This window comes from Thamnophis sirtalis, unplaced genomic scaffold, assembly GCF_051295495.1.
Source record: "Thamnophis sirtalis isolate CommonGarterSnake01/CBP01778 unplaced genomic scaffold, rThaSir2_p1.2 scaffold_6, whole genome shotgun sequence".
In the NCBI taxonomy this organism is placed as follows: Eukaryota; Metazoa; Chordata; class Lepidosauria; order Squamata; family Natricidae; genus Thamnophis; species Thamnophis sirtalis.
Window position 1 is genome coordinate 88224395 of NW_028261386.1, and position 12161 is coordinate 88236555.

Sequence of the window (12161 nt, forward strand, 5' to 3'; positions counted from 1 at the left end):
CTGCCTGTCTCTCTCTCTCTCTCTCTCTCTCTCTCTCTGTGTGTGTGTATCTCTCCTCCTTCCCTCTGTGTCTTTGTCTCTCTCATTCCCTCTATCTCTCTGTGCCTCTGTCTGTCTGTCTGTCTGTCTCTATCTATCTCTCTCACACACACACACAGACACAGAAACACACACACACATACTGTTGTCACCTTGTTGAGTGTTCCAATCACATTTGAAACACTCAACAACTGGCCTGTATTCATGGTTTTTTGCAGCATTCTGCAAAAATGGGGCAAAATATATGGTTAAAAGTATTGGCAGCGGCGTTCTTCCCTGGGGGGCTCTGCAGAACATCCCAAGACCAATGGCTCTGGGATGAGGGATGGAATCTTCACCGCAGGCCAGTAAAGCTTCCTACACGAGAGGCAGCAGGACCAAAGCCCCTCTCCCAACTGGCCCTTCTTCCCTCTGAGGGCGAGGGATCCAGCTGCCCCACTGCCTCTGGCTTCCTTCTAAGAGTCTCCTCTCTCTGGGGCTGTAATTGTGCAGGCTGTGCGTGCGTGCTTATGTTTTCCACAGGGGTGATGGATGGGCTCCAGAATCGCTCCGTGCCTGGGAAAACATAGGCGCGCGCGGGCAGCGGGGCAGCCGGGACAAGGGAGTGCAACCCGCATGGCTTGTTCAAATAGCAAAAGAAGGGACAGGAGAGGAGTTCCAAGTGGGGCTTTTCAAATAGCCAAACTCCTCTCCTGTCCCTTTCTTTTGCTCTTTGAACAAGCCGTGCAGGTGGCACTCTCTTTTCTTTCATAGACAGCTCATTTCCAATTGGGGGAGGGGGTGAGAAATCAATTTTTTCCATCCCTCTCCATGGATCCCCACCCCAATTGGAAACGAGCTGGCTATGAAAGAAAAGGAAGCACAACCTGCACTCTATGTAGAAACAGCAAAAGAAAGGGACAGGAGAGGAGTTCGGCTGTTTGAAAAGCCCTGCTTGGAACTCTTCTCCTGTTCCTTCTTTTGCTGTTTCTACATGCCGAGCGGGTCGCGCTGCCTTGTCGGCAAGGGCACTTTGCAGCAACGGGGCCAGGAGCGGTACCGGCATTCCCAGAAATTAATTACTTACGGGTTCACTGACCAACCGGTGCCCGCAAACCGGGGCGATCCGGGAAGAACCCACCCCTGGTCTATTCATAAGCAAATAGCCCTCACTCAAAATCCAAACCAGGAAAAAAGCCATTAAGCTATAACAGAAATTACCCAACACCTTTTCAGAACACAAGCCTCCCAGCAAATTTCAACCAAACCTGGCAGCTCAGACAACTATAGAGCCAGCTATGACCACTACATAACCCCTACAACAGTCAATAGAATACATGTTCTTGTACAGGAACAAGAAGGTCAGGTGCAAAGCCCAGAGAGGATATAAAAGCCACCCACTCTCAAGTCCATGTGGTCAGCTGCCCAGAATCACACCTGCTTGGTGGTTCTGCTTCATCATTAAGCCCTCTTTCCAATCAGCCTCCAGCCTCCATTTTGTCTCCAATGCTTTTCTCCCAGCTTGGAACTGAACCAGATGGATATATCTTCCGACAATTCAAACTAAGTTACATATGAGAAGCAGTACTGAAACGGTGAAACAATTAGTCATCACAGCTAGCTTAACTTCTATAGATTTCAGTTCCACTGAACATGAATTCTGTCTTGCTGAAACTACATATATGTTTATTAAAGAAATATATTAATTTATGATGTGATATAATATGACACTATTTACATTCCGACTTTTGTTATATGTCACATCATTAAAGTCCTTTCTGGAGTTCTTTAAATGATTAGCCTAAGGTGGGTTCATTTATTTCTCTTGAATCTGCCCTATCTTGTCTAAAACAAGTGGTGAATTGCTTCATTTCAATAGGAAAAGAGCCCAGTGATAATATTTCTATAGCTTTCTACTAATCTCTTTTCCCTGTTTTCACTTTTCAACTGAGTATGTAGGTGGTTGTCATGTCACTTCATTCAGAAAAAAAAGGAGTTTAGGAAGGCAGATCTAGATAACATAGCCTGGTAAAGAAGCATAATTCAGCCTTCCTCCCTGTATTGATTCTATTTATTTAGAGATATAGTAGATAGACAGACAGAAACATATAGCAAGTCAACTAAAAATATAATTACAAGCCACCAATATTTGGTATTTTCTCAATTTTCCAGTCTATTAAATATCTCAGAGTTTCTGTTTTGATCGCGCTAGCTATGCCAAGGAAAAAAGGATAGTAGAATGTTTTTATTGTGCAGGGTGGAGTGAATGCAAATTGGAAGAACTTTAAAACTGTCTGTCAAGATTGGCCTGAGTGCTAGAGATATGGAACACCTGCAGATTCCACAGACTTCAGTGGATATTTATGGGGCTTTGGCACGTCAAGCCATTTGGGCATCGTATTAGCAGGTTATTTTCTCTTGCTTGACAATCGCGGCACCTTCAAACTCTCTTATTATTCAAACCTCAGGAATTGTTTGCTTCCTTCAATAATGAGACACAGTTCCCAATTCATAACGGCATGAGATATTCTTATTTCATAAATGTGACAGAACATAAGAGATGCTGTCATTCCAAGCAATCTTTTTCACCCTTGGTGACCTCCTGCAAAGAGGCAAAACAAAGGAATGAAATGGATTGTTTTATGATTCATTAGCAAGGTGAAACGAGCCTGTGCCTCAATTGGAGGGTTTTAAAAACTCCACAGATACTCAGTGACATTTGCAATATTCTCTGGCTGCAGTTGCAAAAGCTATTATTTCAGAAGCAGCGGGATAGTTCCAGAATTTGCAATTTCACATTTTTTTCCAACCTATTGTGACTCGCATTCATATATCAGTCCTCTTCATATTAGGATTCAGACATCCCTTACTTGAAATTCATGGATGTGTGTTGACAGGGTCCTGTGAAGATCCCACTCAACCAATGTGAGATTAATGACATCTTGTTCAACAAATGAATTCCAATTAAAAAAACACACGCACACTGAAGGAAATAATGCATGTAGTTTCAGCCACAATCACCATCATAGACTCTATATGATCCAATCACAGATTCTCCAGGACAACTTACCATTATTTTAAATAGTGTATGCCATATCACTAAATCACATTATAACTGGAGAGAATGTGAATCCAATCATGGATGATATTCTTTAATATAATATTACCCTTCGCACCCAACTTACTCTTTGATTATAATGACTTGCATAGTTTCCTTCAGTGTAAATTTAGTTTAATGCAAGGATAGCCAGTCACTCTCTCTGTCTCAGCTCTACCCATGTCACAGAGTTGTTTTTTCTGAAGAAAATATGTGTATGTTCGTTGCCTTGAGTTACTTATAAAGATTTTATTATAAAATCGAACAAACAAACAACTAGGAAAGCCACAAGTTATCAGAGCCTGCCCCTACCACTTTGAAGCCTTTGCCCCTGAAATTTGGAGGTGGCCATTTTTAGCAACATTTTCCCCTTCCTGAAATGTAAGAATGGAAATAGCAGCATGAGACCTGCTGGAGACAAATGACTTCAATGTCCATCCTTAATTCCCTAACCCAAATCTTCAAAAGGACTCTTTTCCACACTCCTGAATTTCAGCCACATATGTTTGGGCTGGTGAGGGGTGGGCAGGGGGAGGCTTATGAGCTTTTTAAAGATAGGAATGGGAAGTTTGCCTCTCCTATTCCCACCCTTAACAACATGAGAAATCTGGGAAAACAGGCACACAATCACTCATGTCCTTTCCTATGATACTACACCTTTTCTAGTGGCCTGAGTTACAAACTGCGTCACAACTGATTCTGACTCTGAAGAAGTTTTGAATTCATCACCTGGTGGATATTTGGCACTTTTTCTTCCTTCCCAGTATGACTATATAATCACTTCCCTCTCTCTGTATAAATTATTTTCATCTAGATTTTTTTCCCCTATAACCTTACTTCTTGCTGTCTAAAGTTTAAGAGAGTTGCATAGTTGTCATAATTATTTCAGGTCATACTCAGAGAAGCTTACATATGTAGTTGATAATAGTGTAAATACCATTTAAAAATTGTTCCTGAATATATGTCTATTGAATGATAAAGATTTAAATGCAATGGAACAAGAAATAGTTTATGAGTTTAATAATGTAATGAAATGTATATACAGAAACTCAATCTTTGCCATAGAAACTACACAGTTTTGGTTTTCAACTAATCTGTGACTATTATAAATTATCTATTTATTTTATTGGGCTCTTGGTCTTGATGGATTTTCAATTAATGGGTAAAAATGTATATATTGGAGTCTTCTGTTTTGCTGGTCACATATGTTAAAGCTTTTTAAAGGAAGACTCTTAATCTATAGTTTCTGTTAAGCTTATATTACCATCCTTTCTTAAAGGGGCAAGAGCCTGACATGTATTCTATATACAGATTTATTTCTCTGGTTTAAGTTAAATCTTGATTACAGATTATAGTTTGTTCTTCTTCCTAGCGTGTATGCAATTCAAGCTGCATTTACTCAGGGCTGTCAAGGTTTTGATAATATTGATTTTTAATTGAGGGAATAGCTTTAACTCAAAATATACAGAATCAGGCAGTCATCTGTATCTGTTGAAAAAGTTTTTGACATGATTTCTTAGAAGTTTTTTTAAAGTAGGTTTGAGTTATAATGGGATTCTCTAAAACTAATGATAAGCATGTTTTATACACCTCTGAGAAGATAAAACCAATTGTTATGCATATTCTCTTTTTTAAAAAACTTACACTGTAGTAGACATCAAGAATGTCCTCTTCCTTCTTAACTTTTTAAAAAATTGGCTATATAGAGCCTCTTGCATTAAACATTCTGAATGTATTGATGGATTTGGAGTAAGTGAGAATTAGATGTTATTGATTTGTTCTTTGATATAATAAGCATGAATAGCCTGTTCTTGTAAACCAGGGACATTTTCTTTAAAATGTGAATTTAGTATCTCTTTTTTTAAAATTAGACTACTGCAGCGGAATATTTTGTTCCAAGTATATTGATTATCCAAGAAAATGTTTAATGAGTATTGGATGCAATCACTCTGCTTCTGAACAAGTAGAGAAACTGAAATATTAACTCATATAGCCTGGAGTTGTCATATAATTGTGATTTTTTGGGTTAAATCCCATAGGATGGCTAACATGACTTTAGATACTGTGTGCAGATGGATAAATTTTTCTTCATTATATTCTCACTACTTCAAATAATGCATATCAAAACATTAAGAATTTTCAAGGTTGAAGACTGCCAGTGAATTATTCTATAACATTAGAATTAATCTACATCTGACTTGTAGCAATGGATTGTTGATACATGCTGCTTATCATCATTCAATTTAGGTTTTTTTTTTTCAAAAAAGGCAAGGAAGAGAACTGTTGAACAATTGGAGAAGGGTGTTGCTATATTATTATTATTTTAGTTGAGTTGAGTGGAGCGGGTAGAGTTATTTATTTTCCAGGGCTTTCTTTTCCCTTTCCCTTTTTAAAAATGTTACATTGCATTATTACAATTAAAGGTATAAAGTTTTATTCATTTGTTTTCATGATAAAATAATGTAAATTATGAAGGTCTAACTGAACTAATGGCGTATAGGAAAGGACTTGAAGGAAAAGCAATGGTCTCAGTACTTATTCCCATAAAAAAGAAAACATATTTGAATGAAGCTGCTATGCTGTAATAATGACCATTAAATGGCAAATGCATAGACTATATGAATAACACTAGAAACTTCAAGTTATATGATAGTTGGACAATCCTGTTACAAAGTTTTTTTGTTCTTACTCTTTAATTCACCTGTAATTCCATCTACAGTTCTTGCCTCATAATTAAGCATGTCCAAGGTGGGTGGCGGTATTGGATGAAGATGGCAGCCACAATCATATCTATGGGGATTCTCAGTCATCCAGGTCATGGTTGTCCCAAAAGTGCTTTTTCAAGAGGCAATGAACTTTCTGGTTTTTCTTTGAAGATGTTTCGCTTCTCATCCAAGAAGAGCTTCTTCAGCTCTGCCTGGATGGTGGGGAATGGAAAAATCTATATTCCTTGCAGATAGCTAAAAAGAATGCAAATGACCAGCTGTCTGAAAGGAGTATAAATCCTACCATTCCCCACCATCCAGTCAGAGCTGAAGAAGCTTCTTGGATATGAAGCAAAATGTCTTCAAAGAAAAACCAGAAAAATCAGTTGCCTCTTGAAAAAGCACCTTTGGGACAGCCACAATCATGTAAATCAAAACTCCATCTCTTTTTTATACTCAGCGTTTTGATCATACAGTCCAAGATCATATGGTTGCCATCTTGATTTTTTGGACTTCTTTACATTTATTTTTTTTAAAAAAATAATATTTGGGTAAAATAGAGATGAAATGGAGAATTCTCAAAGCCTTGGGTTTGGCCCCTAAAGGTCTCCAAAAGTTGTTTACGTATTAATTTTTCATATGAGAAAATGAGAATATTTTCTTACTTTCAAATCTGGATATTTATTTAAACAAATTTCTCTACAACCTACCTCACTTATGTGACTCCGCATAATCATATTAAGTATATTATAGATAATTAAATTAATGTAAAGACAGCAAAATTAATTATGATCCTGGTCACATCCACTTCAGGAAGCAGCACTCTGGTGTACTTCTCTAAGGGAAAGGAAAGCTTTGGCTGATAAATAATGTAGCACTGATTTTAGAAGGAAGGTTGGAAAATAATATAATCAGAAAAAAGAATCTGCAAAGAGGCATCCATGGACCCAGGATTGCTAACAATGTCAAAATGGTGAGTGATCAAACCTCCAATCCTTTTTAACAAGCATCTTAGCTCTGCTTCAAATTACTTACAGACTACAGTAGATACTGTGATCTGGTAGAAATTAGTCAATAGTAAAAGAGAAAGAAGACAACAATAATAGCAAGTAAGGCAAGAATATAGAAATGAAGAAAGTATTGTCAGAAGCATGAATGAATTCATGTTGACCATTGGGAATTTCATTTTTTTCTCTCTATTTGTCTGAACCAAGAATATCAAACTTCATGATTGAAGGCTCTGCAGTGGATATCTGCAAAGGGACATAGGCTATCCTCAAATGAATTCATTACGTCAAAAGAAGCTAGTAGAAGAATTATGTTACGGGCCAAGCTGTGATCCAAACATCCTTACTTGTCAACCTGCCAGATTTTCCCATTCCCAGCTTTGTAAACATGTGCCCTATTTTACACTACTGATGTGGCCTTGCAGGTTTCAGTTGGGACAGCTGCAAACAAGAATAGCACCTTTTTCACGAACACTGGGATATTTATTTATCTTGCTCATCTCCGGGTTTCGGTGTCATGGTTTTGTTATTTGCACGCAGTGCCTTCTGAGATACTAAATAAGATTTGGTTCCCCTCCTGTGTAAACAATGCACAGGCTTTGGATCTTCACAGATAAACTTCAGATAAACAGCTTTCTAGCTGCTAATGGATATGTTTTGTCGAGTTTGACAGTCATAAATCTAGAGCTCCTCAGCCCAACCTTCTCTCCCACCCCGTGAAATAAAGGTCAAAATGTGCTTTGCTGGCTTACAGAACAGCTTGTAATCTTAATTGCAACATGGAAGACAGATAGCTAACTAAGTAAAGGCATAGGCAAATTACTTACTAAAATGAATGTATGATCAAATTGGAAGCTTATGTCTTTTGGCAGATCCAGAAATAAAGAGCAAGATTGTGCAGAAATGGAATTAATTTCAAAGATTAAAGAAATGCATAACAAATGGTATGCAAGGTGTATTTAATTTTCATGAAAAGTTATTTAAGAACTGATAAAAATAGCAATTCTTACCTTGTAATAGCGCTGAAGGCTCAGCTGTATTATGGATTCTAATACTTCTCCTTTCAATGGTTAGCCTATGCATATAATACATCTGGTTTCAGAGATGAAAAACAATTAAGGAACATAAGTGGGTGCAGAAACTACTAAACATTTTATAGGTTAATATTAGTTTTGAAGTGTTACTTTGTCATACTCTGACTAATGTATAATATTTATTTTAAACAACATTGTGTCTCTCTTATGTCAGTTTTTAAGTTAGCTCATTTTCCCTTTAAAACTAGATGCTTACTGTATATTTCTGTTGGTGTATAATACATTGCATCTATGGAAGCCATTCTTATTTAAATTTACTTAGACTTCTCTTGCAAATGTATGCTGTTAATTTTGCCCCTCATGTATATTTTCCAAGTTCCCAGTCTGATATCTTTGATAACATATCTCTTTCCTAATGTTGTGCTACATTTATTCTTGCTGCTGTGAACATATAGAATATATTAATAAAGGATTGCATTTTTTTGTTTAATATATTTCATACTATGCCTACTGATAGTTGTTGACTTAAAACCATTTGTTTAATGACCAGCAAAGTTGTGATGGCACTGAAAAACAGTTATTTATGATTAGTCTTCTCACTTACAACCATCAAAGGGTCCCTGCAATCATATGATCAAAATTCCATATATATATATACACACACACACACACACATATATATGTGTGTATGTGTATGTGTATGTGTGTATATGTGTATCTGTGTATCTGTGTATCTGTGTATCTGTGTATCTGTGTATCTGTGTATCTGTGTATCTGTGTATCTGTGTATCTGTGTATATGTATACATGTATACATGTATACATGTATATATGTATATATGTATATATGTATATATGTATATATGTATATATGTATATGTATATTTAATATATAACAGTATTTACAAAATCCTGGAGCCATCATTTGTGATTTCTCCAGGCTGTTTCTGATGAAAAAGTTAATGAAGGAAGCTAGATTTAGTTAACAATGTCATGATTCATTTAATAACTGTTTTAAAAGGGTCCTAAATCACTCATTTAATGACTGCATCACAGTGACAGAAGTTCCTTGGTTTCACTTCAGGTTTGATTCCTAAAATGCTCTAAATATTCCCTTTGGGAATATTGTGCCATACTATTATACAAAACACACTGTGTGACTGAATCAAAAGGGCCAAAGTGGATCTTCATCTGTCACACACAATAAAAAAAAACAGTATCTGGGTTCTGATATTACAAGTATAAGATTTGAACGGACTTTTATGAAGGGGTCGGTTCTTAAAGGAGAATTCTACATTTGAAAGCACTACTTTGAAAAATTTCCTAAGGAGTAGTTACCATAGAGTAACTTAAAGGAAATAAGTAAATAAACCTTCAGTATAAAACATTTTCTTTAGTGAGAGCTTTGATGTTCCACACCTCCCAGCTTGTTTGTTTTTCTACTATGTGTGTGTTTACTGATACAACATCTGAGCTTTATACTTCTAATTTTTCATAGGAGAAAGATATTTGATGGGTGTCAGCCTCTGCTTTGCTGTTGCTTCGGCTGCCATTGTAACGGGGAGGGGGGGCATGGTATTTGGGAGGGGAATCATGATGTGCTGGAGGAAGATTCTAGATGCTGACCTGACCATCTTACTGCGCATGTGGAGGAAGGGAGTTTCCCGCCAAGGTTAACTGTCTGGCATTCCATCCTGGTGATGTTTTGAAGTTATCTCCCACCTGACAGTTGGGTGCATTATAATTGGACTATGGACTGGGGTGCCAAGGGGAGGGGATTCAATTATACATGATATTCTTTGCTTTAATAAATAAACCTTTAAACCTTTCGTGCCTAATTAACCAGATTCAGCTTAGCTTTGCTACTGTTCGTTTATAATTAGTAAAAGTACACTTGATTTCAAAGAAACGGAGTTGAGTGGTTTCTTTCCTGATTATTAAATGAAGTCGCAGCTGACAATGGGATCAGGGACGTGCAGTCACTGGAAGCAGGGGAGGCGGGGCCTCACCAGTCTCATGAGGAAAAGGAAAGAATTTTTAAAATAATTAAAAAGGCCAAGGTAGTTGCTGCCAGACTCCAAGTCACAGTGACTCTGAGTCTGCTTAGTGCTAACTGTAGGGGGAGGCGAGAGAACTATGGGCCTCCTTTGCAAAAGGAATTTTTCACCTTTTAAGAGTTAAGCAAGGGTTAAAAAGCAAAAAATTCCTTATGTAAATGAGGCACGTGATTCTCTCGCCTCCTCTTGCAGAGGGCACTTTGTTTAGAGGCTTTTTTGAAACATTTAAGCAGAGTCATCCACATGGTGACTCTAGCAGCAACTATCCTAGCCTGCCTGGCCCTGGCTAGACCAAATCTTGCATTTTTGACGTAGCTGGAAGGTATGTGGGTCAGAGGGAGGGGGCAGGGGGGAGGAATTCAATATTATTTGTAATGTCAGTAATTGTAATTTGTTTTTATTGTGCTAGCGCGTGGGCTGGCACATTTATTTTTATTTTTTATTTTTTATTTTTTATTTTATTTATTTATTTATTTATTTATTTTATTTTTTAAAGTGCCTTCTGGGCCGAGTGAAGCAACAACCTTTGGACAGGAAAGCATACAGCTTGTTAGAGAGGTAGATTTTAAGGGGGGGTTGAAACAATAGCAATCTTACAAGGTCAAAGTTGGCACATTAATACAAAGTTTCTGTACAGGCTCCAAGCCATCTTGTTTCATTTCCATATTCAACATAATCAGCTAGGAAAAGTTGTTAGATCAAATCAGAGAAAAGAACAGACTTTCTGTGGTCTGAATGGATTTGTACTTGATGAAACTCCTGTTAATAAAGGATTGTGATGTGCATTTTGAAGGCAAAACTGCTTCAGATCAGCTGCAGCTTGTGAAATCTTCATGCGGCTCACGCTAGCCTCGAGCCGCAGCTGTTGCACCACTTTCTTCATAGCGGCGATGTTCGAGGCGCAGGACATGGCCCTCTCCCTCACTCAACTCCGTGTGACGTTGAACGTCGTAAAAGAGCTGCTGCTGGTGACAAACGGGCGGGTCGCTGTGCAGGTGGGGTGGGGGGGCTGCTTCTCAGAACTTTCGGGCAAGTTTCCAGCGCTTGGAAAACTCCCCTTGGAAAACGCTCAATGACTGCTAGAGCACTTGTGGAGGTCCGATAAGTCCGAGGCGAACCGAGCACTTCTGACTACCTGCACCAAGGATTACATCCGGGCACTGAGAGCTGCCAAAAGAACGCATATCTCCGCCTTGGTAGCGTCCGCCGAGTCACGCCCAGCCGCCTTGTTTAGGATTACCCGCTCCCTCCTTAATAGGAGGGACGTAGGAGACCCCTTACAGGGTAGGGCTGAGGACTATGCCCAGTTCTTGGCGAACAAAGTTGCTCGGTTTCGGTCGGACTTGGACTCCACCGCTGTAGATCCAGCCGGGACACAGGAGGATTACTTGGCAAACCATCTCTGGGTTGAGTTTCAGGATGTTGCCTCTGGGGATGTGGACAAGGCCATTCGAGCTGTGAGCGCCTCCACCTGTATTCTGGACCCGTGTCCCTCCTGGCTGGTTGCCAACAGCAGTGAGGTGACACATGGCTGGATCCAGGCGGTCGTGACCGCCTCCCTTCGAGAGGGGCACTTCCCCGCCGCACTTAAAACGGCGGTGGTGAGACCCCTCCTGAAGAAACCATCCTTGGATCCAGCCATTTTAAACAATTATCGTCCTGTCTCCAACCTCCCCTTTGTCAGGAAGGTTGTTGAGAAGGTGGTGGCCTTCCAGCTTCAACGGGCCTTGGAGGAAGCTAGTTATCTTGACCCCTTCCAGTCCGGCTTCAGACCTGGTTACAGCACAGAAACCGCTTTGGTCGCATTGACCGATGATCTCTGGAGGGCCAGAGATGGAGGCCATGCGTCCATCCTGGTTCTCCTTGACCTCTCAGCGGCTTTCGATACCATCGACCATGGTATCCTTCTGCGACGACTGCGGGAGGTGGGGGTGGGAGGCACTGTTTTGCAGTGGTTCTCCTCCTACCTCTCGGACAGGTCGCAGTTGGTGTTGGTCGGGGGGCAGAGATCGTCCCTGAGGCCCCTAACATATGGGGTGCCGCAGGGTTAGGTCTTATCTCCCCTACTATTTAACATATACATGAAACCGCTGGGCAAGATCATTCGGAGGCACGGGATAAAATACCACCAATATGCGGACGATACGCAACTGTATCTGTCCGCCCCGTGCCAACTCAATGAAGCGGTGGACGTGATGAACCAGGGTCTTGAGGCCGTTAAGAACTGGATGAGCGCTAACAAAC

At 39.6% G+C, this 12161-nt stretch overlaps 1 pseudogene; it reads right to left on the reverse strand.

Annotated features, from left to right (window-relative positions):
* Positions 1 to 10460: 10460 nt before the first annotated feature.
* Positions 10461 to 10842, reverse strand: LOC148045066 (guanine nucleotide-binding protein G(I)/G(S)/G(O) subunit gamma-5 pseudogene; annotated as a pseudogene).
* Positions 10843 to 12161: the final 1319 nt, after the last annotated feature.